Consider the following 15,997-nt stretch of genomic DNA (forward strand, 5'->3'; position numbering starts at 1 on the left):
TCAGCCAGGAATGTTGGTAACCTGTGACCCTTGTAAAAAGCAGAGTTATTTCAGAGTTTCCATTTGAGGTGATGAAAAATTCTTGGAAGTAATGGTAATGGTTACACAACACTGAAGTTAATCAGTGCCACCGAATTACACATTTAGGAATAGTTAAAGTGGCAAAATTTTGTTATGGACAAAAATTGCAGTCAGTGAGGTGAATATACACAGTGTTCGTTTGGGTGTCATCCAGGCCGAGGAGAGCTGGAGCTGGGACCACGCTGCACAGTCCTGTGCAAAGTCCAGCCTCTCTGTGCGGTTCAGTCCAGAGAGCGTAAGCTCTGCAAGGCCAGGAATCCGCTCTCTTGTTCACTGTGAGGCCAGCACCTGCTGAATGAATGAACAGCCTCTTATCACTTGGCAGTTACACCTGCAGCTTACCGCTCTTGCTGTGGTGTCAGACAAAGCAATATTCTGGTTGTAATTTGGCTTCCTGTGCAGGGAGAGAATGTGCTGGTCAGAAAATGACTGTCTGATCCTTTCTCTTTTCCTTGTAAATGAATAAATTGGTATTTATTAAATATTCTTTAAAATACTTAAATGAGTTCAAGGTTTATGACTGAACTCTGAGGTCTGCTAGGTATTTTTTCTTACCACGGCTGTCCTTAGTGCCTTTGATGGATATGGGTCAAAGACCATGTTAGGTTTTTTCTTATTAGTACTACAATGAAAAAAGCTGTTCTTAAGAAGACTTGCCAGCAATATTTCTATGAATAAGTCTTCAGTGAAATTCTCACTTAGTTGAATATTCTTATTTCCCCTTCCACTGTGCATTATCATTATCTCTAAGGAATGGCTTCTATTATGGTGTCTTGCTTGCTTGCTTTTTTTTTAAATTCATAGTTTTCTATTCAAACAGTGAGTATAAGCATGTTTGTTTCAAGAAAAATGGATAGAAATTTGGTGGTCCCTTTAGAGCTTCAATATTGCTTAGAATGAACTGAATCCAAAAACATTTTAATTAAGATATTTAAAGATTTCAAAGCTTGTAATTTTAAAATGTGTTTGTTTTTTTCACAGTGGAGCTACTGAAAAATCTCTTCAGCTACTTATGTTGTTGTTGGTTTTCTGAAAGTTCTGCAGTGATTGATCCTCTTGAGCATTTTGGGAGAAAAAAAGATTGTGCCAAATTAAAAAAAAATGTATCTCTTGATTTACATTCTCTTCCTGTCCATGTCCTGTGGTTCTTTGCGTGGACACGATACACAGGAACAATAGCTGCTGTTCCTCATTGTTCCTCACTGCACTTTGGAGTCTCATGTTACACCTTTTCTTCTCTTCGCCCCAACTTGTTTCTCCTTCAGTGTAGTTTTCTGACCAAAGCTGTGGACCTGGGGTCACAGTTAAACTTGATCAACATGTCACTTATTTATCCCATTATACAGTCTCTTTATGTTTGTGTAGCAGATTATTTCTTCTCATGTATTTTCTCATTTTATATTTTATCTGAAAAGTAATGAAAAATTGTTCTTTAATATCTCTTTTCTGTAGACCTGAAGAGGCTTTCGAGACATTCTGTTGTGGAGAGAGTGTGGGACTTGGAATCGGAAGACTTGAGTTTAAAACAGGCTTTCCCATCACTTGGGTGGAGAACTGCTGCTCTGCGTCTGTCGCCCTCTTAGAATTATTGTGTGTATTAAAAGGGATCGTTGTGGGGAAGAGTTCCAGCATGGACAGTGCTGGGCCAACATGGTGGAGATGTCATTGTCTCTAAGTCTTTGTGCTGACGTGAAATGAGCTTGGACCTTTTTTTGGCTAAACAACTGAATAAGAATTCTGAACTCTGTTTCTTGGCATGCTCACCACACTACTCTCTAGTCTTACAGTATTTGTAGATGGTAAGAGACTGTGGGAAAAACAGTGAAAACTTTGAAATTATAAAAAAAAAAATTAGTGTGCATTCTGTCTGGCTCAACCAACCAGGTTCTCTCTGCTTTTCATTCTCTTTGGGCTGTTTTATAACTCTGAATATTGTAGAAATCAGATAGGAAAGCAAATGATCTTGTCCATGAAAAGATAATTGTCATGAGAGAATGCAGTAGGTTATTTCCTTGTGTAATAGCAACTAGTTTTGCCAATTTTGCCCTTTTCTATCATTTCTGATCCTTATATATTTGTTTACTCTTTGGATTCCACTTTGAACAGGTTATAACGTCTTACTGGTTCCCCAATTAATGAATTAAATAAAATGTTTCATACTTTTGAGATTCATAATTTTAACTTTAAAAAATTATTCCTTAACAATACAGTGTAAGAACATACTTCTGGGAATTAAAGGATCTGTTTATGTCACCTTGAATAAGGCAGTCATGTCACTGAGCTGTAGTTTTCTTATTTCTTAAAAAAATGAGGTTGACTTAAATGATCTCTGGTTTGTGATCCTCTGATTCTGTGATTCTATGATTCTATTATTTAATATTCTGTAAGCCCAAGTGCACTCTCCTAAATTTAATAATATCTGGGTGAATTTGCATAAAATCAAGGAACTTAAGTATCTTACTTAAAATTGCAACAGAAATTCTTTGTAGTATTTTTAGCACAGATGTGCACATAAATTACCATTACAGAAGATATTTTATTTTGTTGTTTATATTTCTTGAAAAGGAATTATAGTACTTAAATTGCTATCGACAGTTTCTTCACTCAGTAGTGAATAAAGAAAGGGTGAGCGTTCTGCAGTCTACTTTTTATAAGCAGAAATATTTGCTTTCCTGTAAAAATGATATCTTGGCTTAAATCACTGTCAGTGCTTGTAGAAAATTGTGGGTCTTATTATAGCCAGTGGCATTTTTTTAAACCATTATTGTATTCAAAAAAGCATTTCTGAAATGCCCAGCCTCACACAGCATTACATTATGAAATACAAGAAATAAATTTAAAGTTTCATTCCTGTTGTTTGGGAAGTCACTAAGAAACATTGATAAAATAGGTGTGTCTTAGTCAGCTCAGGCTGCTATCACAAAATACCACAGACGAGGCAGCTTAAACAACAGAAATTTAATTTCTCACAGTTTCGGAGCCTAGAAGTCCAAGATCAAGGTTCTGACTGATTTGATTTCTGGTAAGATTCTCTTTTGGGGCAGGTAGACAACTGCCTTCTTGCTGTGTCCTCACATGGTCTGTCCTTTGTGCGTACTCGTGGTAAGAGAGGTCAAGCTCTCTGGTGTCTCTTTTTAAAAGGACACTAATTTTATTGGTTCAGGGCCCCATCCTTATGACCTCATGTAACCTTAATTATGTCCTTAGATGTACCTTCTCTAAATATAGTCACAGTGGGAGTCCTGGCTTCACCATATGAATTTTGTAGGCCGTAACAAGGTGTGATATTTACAGAGGCAGAAATCACATAGCTAAAGTACAAACTAGGGATGGCAGGAAGTACTATCCCCAGAGGAGACCAGGTCAGTGTTGAGAACATAAGCCAAGCCTTGATGAGTCTGATGCTGCCAGTCTGTGTGCCGACTTGGAAAATGTTATACTGACCCATTATTACTCATCTGTTCTAATTGTTCAACTGTTATCTTCCAGGTATTTCCCAATAGGAGAAAAGAGCAACACTTATGCTTTTCTTTCATTTTGAATTTAAAGGCTAGGCATTTGTTTGGGTCAAGGTATTTCTGCAGATTATTTCAATGTTTGTAACATTTTCTCAGAAAGGACCGAGTGTTTTATATTCTTCTTACTCTTAGGTTTTCCACCTAACTGCCTTTACTGGTTTGATGGCAGTGGGAATACTGCCTCTTAGGGAGTAATAAAACAAGATCTTTCATGGATCTTGAGGTGGCTTACTTGGTTTAAAATAATCTGGTATGTGCATAGATGGACTTATTTCAAGTCCTCTGGCTTTACCTCCATGCCTGCTGCCTTTTCTCATCATTTATTAAACCTAGCCTTTTAGACTTTGATATATGTCATGTTAGTACCTTATAAATCCTTCTAGTAATACCTTTCTATTACTAAAGTGTAAACACTGTTGTTTCTACCCCATTTGCTTCTCTCTCCATGTTGTTTTTATAGGGCTCTTTAACCTCCGAATGTTCCAGGATATTAATTTAAAACAGCGAGCCGAATAATAGAAACTTCCCTCTCACTGTGGTGAGCTGACCTCTTTTTACCTGTTTCCTTTGCAGATTCAGTCTGGAAAACTGCATTTTCATAATCTTTTGAGCTAGCACTTTACTTCCCTGATGCCTGCAATTTAGCATCCTTATTATTCTCAAGATTTTATACCAAGAGCACACACCCAACTACCATTTTATTTTTTCTGAACACACTCCCCTAGCTCAGTCAGGAATTTTATTTATTTTTACCTTGGAGGAAATGGAATTCCTGTTTGCATTTTTCCTAATTCCTTCACCTTGTTTCTTCCTGACTTTGTTCTGTCAGTATTTAAGGGATTTAGCTAGGACACTTGTGGCTTTCATCTCTTATGCCAATCTTCTCATGTTTAGCTACATAGTTAGAGCTGTCAGATTAAATGATGTCTCATGGACTGTATTCGGGTTAGTGCTTGAAAACATTTTTAAGGCCCATTTGATGTTTTATCCTCAGTTTCTGGTTATTCCTTAAGTTCACAAGTTAATCTGCCTGAAAAGTAGTGTCTTGAATGCTCTTTTGCGTGGAGGTTTCGTTGACTGTGCTGGACTTATACAAATTTTCTCATACTTTTATTAATGGCTTTTATATTAAAGATGTTTTTGGTCCTTATATTAACCTGTTCTTGGTTCTAGACTCTAGCTTCCAAAAGGCAACATGTTCAATTTGAAGGAACCTTAGAGAAAGGCCAAAAATATCGTTAAAGGTTTGATAAAGTTAAAGGGACTAAGATGATTTAACCTGCTAAAGGTAAGACTGGGAAATTTAGCGATGCGCTCTTAGAGAAGTTCCTTGCCTTCTCTCTGTTGATCACGCCCACTTGCACTAGGGGCTTGTGTAGAGTGCTTTTCCACCTTGCATGTGATTGTGCTTCACTGCTGCATTTAAGAATCAAGGGCTGTTTCTTCCACTAGGAAGGATTTAGGTTTGGCTCATGGAAGATATCCCTCCAGTGACATTGAACAGTGGAAAAAATGTTTGAGATATGGTAACTGTGGAAATTGGTCCTCAATTCTTTTTTTTCCTTTTTTTATTGATGTAATATATATATAACACGTACAATTTTAACCCTCAAGTGTACAGTTTCAGTGACATTAAGTGTATTCACAGTTTTTTGCAACTGTGGCCCTCAATTCTTACTCCCTGGATGAGGTGGAAGTAGGATAAAGAAATTTGGAGAGTCCAGAAAGGTATAGGATTCTAATCTGATTGATGTGGTCACTTTTTGTCTTATTTTTCTAGTTGTGACTGGAAGTCTTTCCTACAGTGGAAAACAATAAGATACATTAACTGGTTCCTCAAATCCCTTTCTTGGGTAAGACAGATAGTCCCAGGTAGAGGGCAGCGCGAGGCAGTGGAACGAGCACTGAACCTGGAGTCAGATATCTGGATGAGGACCCAGCCTTGCAAGTGGTTGGCTCCCTGAGCCTGAGCCTGTGACTCCATCACTCTAGGCCTCAGCTCTCCCTTGTGACCGTGCTTGAGCTCGATTAGAAGAGATTAGAGGAATTCTTAGGTTCCCTTCAGCTCTGTCTAACGGGTGACAGTGGGAGGGAGGTTATTATTACAGAAGGGAGAGAGGCTGAAATAGGAGAGATGAAAGTGATAGAGGAACCAAGAAACAGGAGGAGAACCTGGGGGTGGCTGTGGAGGTGGGGAAAAGAGGAAGGAAGGAGATGCAAAGGTGAAGTGAGACCGTTTTACCTTCAGTGAGGAACTGATAAGAAAGACAGTGCTTCCTAGACTTGGAAGTTCATCTCTCTCTTTTAAGTTGGATTCATTGGGAAGGATTTGAGACAGTGTCTTCAAGGTTTTTTGTTTGTTTGTTTTTCTGTTTCCTTCTTAATTAGGTTAAAATTGGGCTCTTCCTTTGAAGGTTTCAAAGAATATTTTTGGTTATTCAAAAATGCCCCTGCAAAATAAGCAAAGGGAGTTATCTTTGTAAAGTGGAGACTTGAAGGTGCATGGTGGCAAAGCAATTCATTCAGGAAATAAATATGCTCGTTGTTAAAGTCCACTTTTTCAGTGCTCTTGGGTAGGCTTCTCTGCTTTCAGCTGTGTGTGGGTATCTGGCGAATGGGTTGTTTTGACAGCTCATGCTTGGCACACAGGTAGCAGAAGTCATACTATATCTCAGAGATAGGTTCCTGCCATCCTCCTGAATTCCTTTTGGGGACTAGGTACCAAACCCGACCACCCCAGTCTATGTCCCTATTTCCTGATTTGTTAACTTGAACTCTGCCTCATATAAATACAATTACACAAATGAAGAAAATAACCGTACCCATGGGGAACAGAAATTCTGAAATTTCCTGTGTTTGGTGTGTAGAGGGCATCTCTGGTTGCCAAAAGTGCCATTCAGGAAATGATATAATTCCTAACATTTTCTTGAATTTCCTCAGTCCTGTGTGTGGCAAAAAGGATGTCAGATGTACTGCCGCTATCTCTGAGCAGTCTTAGTTCTAGGGGTTGAAGAGGATGTCAGGTGATAGTCTGAAATGCTTTTCATTAATTTTGTAAGTAGACAGATTTCTTACATCACAGCTGCATGTAATTTCAAGGACACCCCTCCTTTCCACTGAAGTGGAGACCAGGCTGTTTGTTTGAAGGTGGGGTATAGGAAAAATACAGGAAAAACATTTTCCTCCACTGCAGTCACTTGCATTATAATTGTTTATAGTATGCTGTAGGTGAGACCTCCATCTGCCTTGCTCTCTTGAGGCACCGCTTTGCTTAGATTTTTCCTCTCAGCAGAACGGAGCCTCTAGAGAGTTCTCCTCTGTTCACAAGAGCATTTGTTTGCGCACCACGTCGGCCCATAGTTCCTCCCACTTCTCAAGGACGGAAATGCATGTGGAGAGACAGATGATAGTAATTTTCATCGTTTAAGTGATCACTTTATCTCTAGGGGGAAAAAAAGAACCCATATGATGTACATACTGTAGTGGAATATCTTCCTTGCGTGGCGTTTGGCTGCTTTTATCACATCTCTTTATGGCTCCTTATATCACAGCCTCTGCTTACACCAATTCTGAGGAGTGTTTGCAAGGTGAGGCATCTCTTACTGGAAACTAATTACACTCAGTCCTCCCTATCCATGGGTTCTGCAGCTGTGGATTCTGCATCCATGAATTCAGCTGAGGATCAAAATATTTTTTAAAAATTCCAAAAGGTTCCAAAAAGGGAAACTAATTTTCCAAATGCTGGCAGCTATTTACATAGCATTTACATTGTATTAGGTATTCTAAGTAATCTAGAGATGACTTAAAGTATACAGGAGGATGTGCGTAGGTTATACACAAATACTACTCTGTTTTACGTAAGGGACTCTGGGTTTTAGTATCTATGGCAGCCCTGGAACCAATCTCCTGCAGATACCGAGGACAGTTATATACTGACTGCTACCCATTCTCTTCTGCCCTTTGGGGTTCTAAAATCAGGTGGCAAACAGCTTCATCATGACTTTAAGAGGAAGGTGTTAGGTACTTAATATTCTTAAAAAGTTTTTGTGAACTTTCTTGCTTGGAGATAATCAAATTAGGGAAAAAAAATCTGCTTGCTGAAGAGGCCCTAATGAGGTAGATGGTTCTAAAGCACATTATGTGTTTATTTAACCCCGACCCCTAGAGATACTTACATAATGGACAGTTTTAGATTTCTGACACAGATGTGGGGAATGTACTCCTCAAGGAAATTTCAGAGTTAAAAGTAAAATTCTTATTGGTTCTTTCTATAATAATATTAGGGAATCAGCTCATTATTTTGAAAACTGATAAATAAAAGGAAGGAATCATTAAACTTGCTTTTCTTTACAAATTGTATTAACCAGATAGTTTATAAGATAGTCTTTCTTTAGATTTAGTGCAGCTAACAGGTGAAGGATTCAGAAAGTCAGAATTCATTATTCCACTTCCTCCGATGAGTTGCTGGACCCACGTGGTGAGCATCTTTTGCAGCAGACACCACAGAGAGGCTATCTGAGCTTACATGTCTCCTAATGAAGTATACAGTTTGTAAAGTGTTCCTGTCAAAATTTTAAACTGTGATCTGATCTGGCCTTTTCCTCTGACTACCAGTGAACAGGAAGCTCAGAGCGCAGGGGAACAGAGTGAATTAAACATCATGGAAATACAATTTAAAACATCTAGCCTGGGCAGCTCTACAGGGCAGATGACTTTGTTTCATTAACAACAACAGCAAAAATGCAAGAGTTAAAAGAGAGATGGAGGAAGAAATTATGGATTAAAAGGATTTACAGGATATGTTAATAATCCTAAAGTGTCTCACCTTTTTTGGATACCATTTTATACAAACTGTAAAAGATTATAATAAAATTGGGGGAGAAAGGTACAGTACTTGAATGATATTGAGGGATTCTTGATATGTTTAAGGAATTATTACATTTTCATGGCAGAAAAGCATTGAATGGGTAAGGAATGATCATGGAATTGTTTTTTTAAAAAAAAACAAACCTTTTAAAAAGGCTGTGAGTTGCTTTCCAAGCAAAGCCTGATATAAAATGTCTTGTGACCAGGCTGCTATCTAGTCCTACTTGAAATATGGGGGAAAAAAGAAAGAGAGAGAGATGAAAAACATGTATGACCATGAAGATGAAAGTAGATGATGGTAAATGCAGAGAAAAGTTCTATTTCTAAGGATTTAGATAAAAATGGGGCAGTTCAAAAATCAGTCTCTCCAATTACATCAATCTTATCCACACAGATTTTTTTTGTGGAGTGGGAGGTAATTCGGTTTACTTACTTGTTTTTTTAGAGGAGGTACTGGGGATTGAACCCAGAACCTCATGCATGGTAAGCATGCACTCAACCACTTGAGCTATACCCTCCCCCAGACAGATTTTAAAACATTCAACCTGGCAACCCTCCCAGACCATCCTTATACTGTTCTCAGGGAGGGAGCACCCCTTCTTCCTGCTTTCAAAAGGGGTGCTGCCTCCACTTAGTGATGTTTATAAAAATGGCAGCAGTTTCCTACTTGAATGTTAATTACTGTTATGACACACAAGATAATTTAACTTGCTTCGGTAATTTATTCTTCCTTGTAATTAGATGTAGTAATTGGAAAATCTTCCAGAGTGTAACAACAGTTCCAAAGGTGAAATGGCAGAGGGAGGGAGCCTTCCCATAGGATCTCAACTATAAATCTGGAGCTGGCTGTTCAATCTGCTGTTGCATGGCTGAACCATGCCAGGAACCAGAGATGGTCCTTCTGGGATTGGGTACGTGGCACCCATGACCTTTAAGAGGTGGATGATTCAAGACGAAGGCAAAGCCCAGCAGATGGTGAGCGTTACCCCGAGAAGAATATTAAAAGCTAAACTGGAATGACTCCCGGCATGACACCACACAGTGCCTTTTTAAAGCCTCTATTCTGGGAGCTCTTCACAGACAGTTCAGAGACTCTGTAGAAGGACCACAGGCCTGTGCAGTCTCTTGATTTTATCTTGTGCTTTTGAACTTCTCTATAGAGTGAACATCCTTTTCTGGCCCAGTGTAGCTTTTAGCCTAGCATTATCCTGTCTAGTAATTTTTATCCTGTTTAGTAATTTTTAATGGCAGTACTGAAGTGATAATTTCAAACGGTATAGGAGGAATGCCTTTTAAATTATGTAGTACTGGCGTACAGAACTAAGACTGAATGGTCTCTAGCTGCTTTTATCTTTATTTGGTGAGTCGTGTGTGGGCAGATAAAAGTCAACAAGGTTTAAGGAAGATCTTTTTAGTCTGCCATTAGTCGTTGGGATTATGAATTGGTTTTATTTACTCAATATACTAATATGTCTAGAATTTATTTAGAAAATTGACGCCCTCCAACTCTGGATACAACGCTGCCTTTGATAACAATGAATTGTGATGATTTTTGTTCTTGTTCTTTTAAGTTTACAAACTCTTAAATGATGTAAGGATTGTGAGCAACAGGATCTAATTTAAGAAAGCAGGGAAGTCGTAAATTTGCTTATCACCTGGACTCCTGTACTCTACTGTTGGAAAGAACAGCACATCAGTAGAGTGTCTGAAGGTTTAAATCGACTTTCTTCTTAATGTCATAAATAGGTATCTCTGGTGTTAGGAAAGATTTGACCAAGTTATGGATATAAGCAGAGATCTTTGTATCCTCAGGCCAAATATGAATCAAAATTGTTTCTACACTATGCAAATCACAAGCCTGACAAAAATTTAAAAATTTCTCTCCCTTTGACTTTATACTTAAGTAGAAATTTATTTCTGCAAGTTATAGTTAAGGTGTTCAGTTTGGGGATTTGTACATTGTCTGGTATGTGTGTGTTTTTTTAGCTCAAGTGGCTAACCTCATCACCCAAGTGGAAGGGTCAGCATTTACCAGCATCGCTGACAAAAGTCCAATATAAGTGTTATTCTCATTGCTTTTAAAATGTTTTCCTGTTACTGATTTTAGACCATGTATGTCATTTCTGTTTTAAATAATAAAATACTACTTTTTGGCCACAGTATCAGTTCAATTTTAAATGCTGCTTTTTAAAAAAAAAAAAATCTCTTTCTGCCAAGGACTCTGAAAAGCCAAATATGGCCCTGAATTTTGGTTCATTTTTTGGATCTGGTTGGCAACAGGAGGAATTGGGAATGTCTTTTATACACTGGTACTCATGAGTATGGTTGAGGGAGGCTAATTTTGTTTGTTGATCTCCAGTTTTACAGCTCTACACTTTGTTTCCAAGACTGTCATGTGAAAAAGAATTACTTTGTGGTTACTGGTAATGGGGGTTGTGTTGGAGCCTGGAGGAGGAAATTGAAAGGAAAAGAGGATACTGGCATGGAATAAAAATTCATCTCCTTAGTGACTTTGTGTAACATTAGCTTAGACTAGAAGGCTTGCTCCCCATTATCTTGCTGCTTTTGAATAAGTATCTGTTCTAAAAGGGCCATGGACAATGTAGTAACTTGGGTCAATACAAATGTGTTTTCATGGAGAGTGTATTTAAGATAGGAAACTCCTTGGAATAAATTACATATTTGGAAAAGATTTCTATTCTCTGTTTTATGCAGTATAATACAGTTGGAATTCATAGCCAATTCACACACGTTTCATTTAAAATATATTTAAAAGCCCTCCTCAATGAATAGTTGGTAATTAGGTGATTGACATATTCTCCCATTTGACAGTCACACACACCAGTAAATTGCCCTCTATTTTCCAGGAGTATCTCCGACAAATATGCGAAACTTTCCTTAGCAGTTGTTGTTCAGTAGAATTGTAGGGGACTGAAGGATATTTTATTTCCACAAATTGAGTGAATGCTCATGCTGGAATGCCCCGTCTTCCTGCATGGTGTATGAAGTACTTCCAGATTTGTGATGGAAAGAGTAGTTCTTGATCCTTAGGTAGTGAAGGAATTTTAAAGTTTAGGGTACCTCTGTAGTGTAAAGGTTGCTTATAGACAAAACTAACTTTTTTTGTTTGTTTGCTTCATACATGGATAATTGTTACTCTAAATCTCAAAGATCAGAGCAATTATTTTGCTTGATTGGTAAACTGTCAGGGATGCTCTTTGTTTTGCTTTTTCTCATGTGAGTAGGGAAATACCGAGTTTATTACCATAATTCATCTTGAAACCTAATTTTAATTTTTGGTGCAACAAAGGGATAGTTAACCTGTCACAAAATACCATGACATAATATTTTGTACTCAAATATTATTTTATAAATAAAATTTATGTTTATATCACCAGTATCGCTTCTACATGGGTTATATGATTCTCTAAATCATAGTTACATTTTTCCCTCTAATATTCATTTTTAATTGTTACAATTCACAGACAGTAGCATGTGTAGGTTTAGATATAATTTGATGAGACTTGAATATTGATAGATAGGTATCCGTGTCACCCACACTCCCATCAGTATATGAGGTATTTTCATGACCATAGAATGTATTGTAATATTTTAAATTACAGTATTCCTAATTTAAAAACTAGCAGAGAACCATGGAGTAGTGATCAGAGAAAACCTCACTTTAGTTTCTTAGGTACTTACTAGAGGAAAGCATAGTGGAGAAAGGCAAATGTATTATAATTAATAACTTAATAATTGTTGAGACTCTTCTGTGCAGGTGCTCCTAAAATAGATCTGCTGTTAATAAATACTCTCAAATTTTAGGTACTTATAGGCAACTACACCCACCAGCACCCCCCAAAAGAATTTGTGATTAAAGTAAAATGGTAGGTGAAGTAAATCAGGCAAATTAAAAGAAAGAGATCACAAATATCAGTGTCATATAAATAGAATTCAATATAAAAAGAATTAAATGAAATAAACTTTATATCTTTCATAAAGTAAGTAAACCTGGGTGCCTGCCAGAAGGCAGGGGGTTGGGGAGTTGGGTGAAACCCTTGGAGGGATTTAAGAGGCACAAACTTCCAGTTATAGTATAAATAAGCCACAGGGTTAAAGTATGCAGTATAAGGAATGTTGTCAGTAATACTGTAATAACATTGTATGGAGACGGATGGTTGCTAGACTTACGCAGTGTCAAATTAATGTATGCTAATGTTAAATCATTATGTAGTACACCTGAAACTAACGTAATATTGTTTGTCAACTATATTTCTGAAAAAAAAGGAAATATACTGTTTATTTTCAGTTATCTTTGAAACATTTATTAAAATTGATTCTTGATTGGACACAGGCAATGTTAGTTCAACCCCACCCATTGCTTGGGAACTAAGAAACTGTAACTATTGGACCAACATGGAAATCAAAACTTTTTGGAAAATAAGAATAGAGAATCATAAAACTTATACAAAGCAAACAAAATTGTACTCAGAAATGCATAACTTTAAAATAGTCATTTCCATGTCATGACCACAGAAAATCTGGTTTAAAAAAGAAGATTGGAGAGTGATTTGGAAAATGCTATATATTTTGCTTACAAAAAACTCTGAGAAGTCTTGCAATAAGGTAGTTAGAGACCACAGATACCACAAAGAAGGTACAAAGAATCTACAAACTTTAAGAAATAAGAGAAGAAGATTAATTGGAGAGAGACCCTGTGTTCTCAGGTGAAAGGCTAAGCATTGTAAAGATGGCAGTCTTTCCAAACTAAATGGGTTTTTTTAATTACAGTCAGTTACAATGTGTCAGTTTCTGGTGTACAGCATAATGTCCCAGTCATATATATATATACATACATATATTCGTTTTCATATTCTTTTTCATTAAAGGGTATTACAAGATATTGAATATAGTTCCCTGTGCTATACAGAAGAAACTTGTTTTTTCAATCTATTTTTATATATAGTGGCTAACATTCGCAAATCACAAACTCCCAAATTTATCCCTTCCCACCCCCTTTCCCCGGGTAACCATAAGATTGTCTACTATGTCTGCAAGTCTGTTTCTGTTTTGTAGATGAGCTCATTAGTGTTCTCTTTTTTTCTCTTCCAAACTAAATATTTTTGAGGCATTTTTCCAGATTTAGTTCATATGGAAGAATGAGTAGACAAGATAGTGTACTATACAATACCTAGAGAATCCACAAAAAATTATCCTATAAATATGTGAAAAAATATTTAATCTTATTAATAGTCGAAGGCAAGTAGTGAGATACCATTCGGCAGAAACTAACATAAAATGTTAATGCTGGAATGTTAGTAAGAACTTAGGCATTCACTTTCATATTACTACTATTGTTGTCTAAACTGATTTATATTTGGTACAAAGCAAATTTAGAAATACTTATCAGGAGTCTAAAATTAATTCATAAGTGATTCTGTTTTGTGCAACTAGTAATTTTTGTACTTTTTTTAATAGCAAAAAAAAAAAGTCCAACAATGTGGAAGTGGTTAAATGAATTATAAGTGAAACTAAAGAGAAGTTACTTGCAACCATTAAGTGTATTTAAAAATATGGTAAAATAACCATGGTGCAGTATTAGTTGAATGATACGTGTGTAACATCATTCTGATATTTTTTAATCATACATATTTCTGGGAGAGGGGAAATCATAGTTTGTAAATTCTTAATTTAGGATAGCACAAAATATATTAATTACTTCTTGCCTTTGATAATCAGGAAATACACCAAAATAATTCCTTTTCTTAAGTTGTACACACTTAATAAACTGAAAGGTGGTTTTCTCTGATTGCTACTCCATGGTTCTTTTCTAATTTTAAAATTAGGAATGCTGTAATATTATAAATTAAAATATTATAATACTTTGTATTGTCACAGAAATACTTTATGTATTGCATGGGTTACATGAATACTTGTCAATAATCAAAACTAATAAAATTATGTCTAAATCTATACATGCTATTATTTGTAAATTATCACCCAATTAAAACAATATTAGAGGGAAAAGATTAAGTATATATAGTATATATTGTAGTATCTAGTATATATAGATGCCCTTTTTATTTCTTCTCTATATTATCCTGTGATTTCTATATTTTCTATAATGGTCAGAAAACAAAAAGATGCTGTACCCAGAATCAAGCTGCAACAAATTCTGGTTCTCACCATACTTGAAAATCAAAATCATCTCCATAATCTGTGAAAAGCTTAGTAGGTACATTTTAGACCTTAAGTTTGTTCCTGTCCCTTTAGAGCTGGGACTCCCAGTACTGTGCATTAAATTGTTCTGCGTCTTAAGTGTTCTTTGACTGTGATCTGGGGACAAGCAATAACATTTTGATGACTAATTGAGGACTTATTTTTATTTATGTGCTTTTTCAGGAACATAGTTTTTTTTTTTTTTTAAGTGTAAATTCACTTATTAAGCTTGCCTATTTTATATATCATATTCGAGGTTTTTCAAAGAAAGGTTTTTTCCTCTATATCAGACTTTCACTAATTTTCCTTCTCTCTACTAGGGAAATTAATTTTGGCATTTCCCCTTTTGATTTACTAATTTCTGACCACCCTTCCATCCTATCCATTTGTTCCAGTATTGAGAATAAACATAAACCTACCCATGTCTCTAATTCTTTGGCATCTGCCCTTTGCAGAGTTCATGGATTGCAATCCAAGTTAATTAGTGTGTCAAGGTTTAAATTTGCTGGTGGAGGGGATGTGGGGTAGGACATACATAAGCTTTTAGAAAACCCAAGCTCCCTAATGAATTCAGGTGAAGCCAGGACTTCAATTTTTATTAAAGCAATGCAAAATGACAGGAAAAATTATAAGTATGAAATTGTACGTTACAAATTGAAAACTTATGTGGACCAGAGTATGTAGTAGGTGCTATTGAAACCCTAACCTGGGAGAACCTTTCTCTAATCTAAGATAGAAGTGGAGCACAGAGGCCTTCATGCATTGACACTGGATTGGTGTCGCATGTTAAACTGAACCCTCCGTTTTAAAGACTGTGCTAAGAATAAGGGCAGCAACACAAACTTGGCAGAAAGATGTGTATGACTTTTGCATGTGAATGGGTGCATGGTTTGACATGATTCCTCTGGGTGCAATGAACTTTTCCTGTGTATAGAAAGGAGAGTCTTGAGACTTCTCAACCATATACTTTGGTTTATCGTTCTCACTCAACAGCGGTAGGTAGACATTTCAAAGAAATCACAGTTATCAAAAAAGCAGCCTGCAAACTTTCTCCATTTTTTTTTTTTTTTTTTTGTTCTAAGGACAGTGTGATGGAACAGAAGATTCGGTCCTTGTTTAGCATTTGTATCACTAAACCTTCTTCACAGATGTGGGTTCTGCCTTCTGTGCCACAGCGTAAGAATGCTTTCCTATGTTGTTAAAAAGATATAAAGAACAATATTTTGTCTAATGCTTTTTGTTATTTTGAGACCATTTTTTACTACTGTGGGAGCAGAAGGTGACTTCTTCCCTGGAGTTCCTCTTCCCTGTGC

At 36.6% G+C, this 15,997-nt stretch overlaps 1 protein-coding gene and 1 non-coding gene across 4 annotated transcripts in view; one reads left to right on the forward strand and one right to left on the reverse strand.

Annotated features, from left to right (window-relative positions):
* Positions 1-15,997, forward strand: part of SMYD3 (SET and MYND domain containing 3) — a 562,584-nt gene that overhangs the window by 229,632 nt on the left and 316,955 nt on the right. The window lies entirely within an intron of this gene.
* On the reverse strand, positions 8,911-8,984 carry TRNAG-ACC (transfer RNA glycine (anticodon ACC)). Its single transcript has one exon. It is a non-coding gene; the product is annotated as a tRNA-Gly (tRNA).

This window comes from Camelus bactrianus, chromosome 23 (genome assembly GCF_048773025.1).
Source record: "Camelus bactrianus isolate YW-2024 breed Bactrian camel chromosome 23, ASM4877302v1, whole genome shotgun sequence".
NCBI classification, from domain to species: Eukaryota; Metazoa; Chordata; class Mammalia; order Artiodactyla; family Camelidae; genus Camelus; species Camelus bactrianus.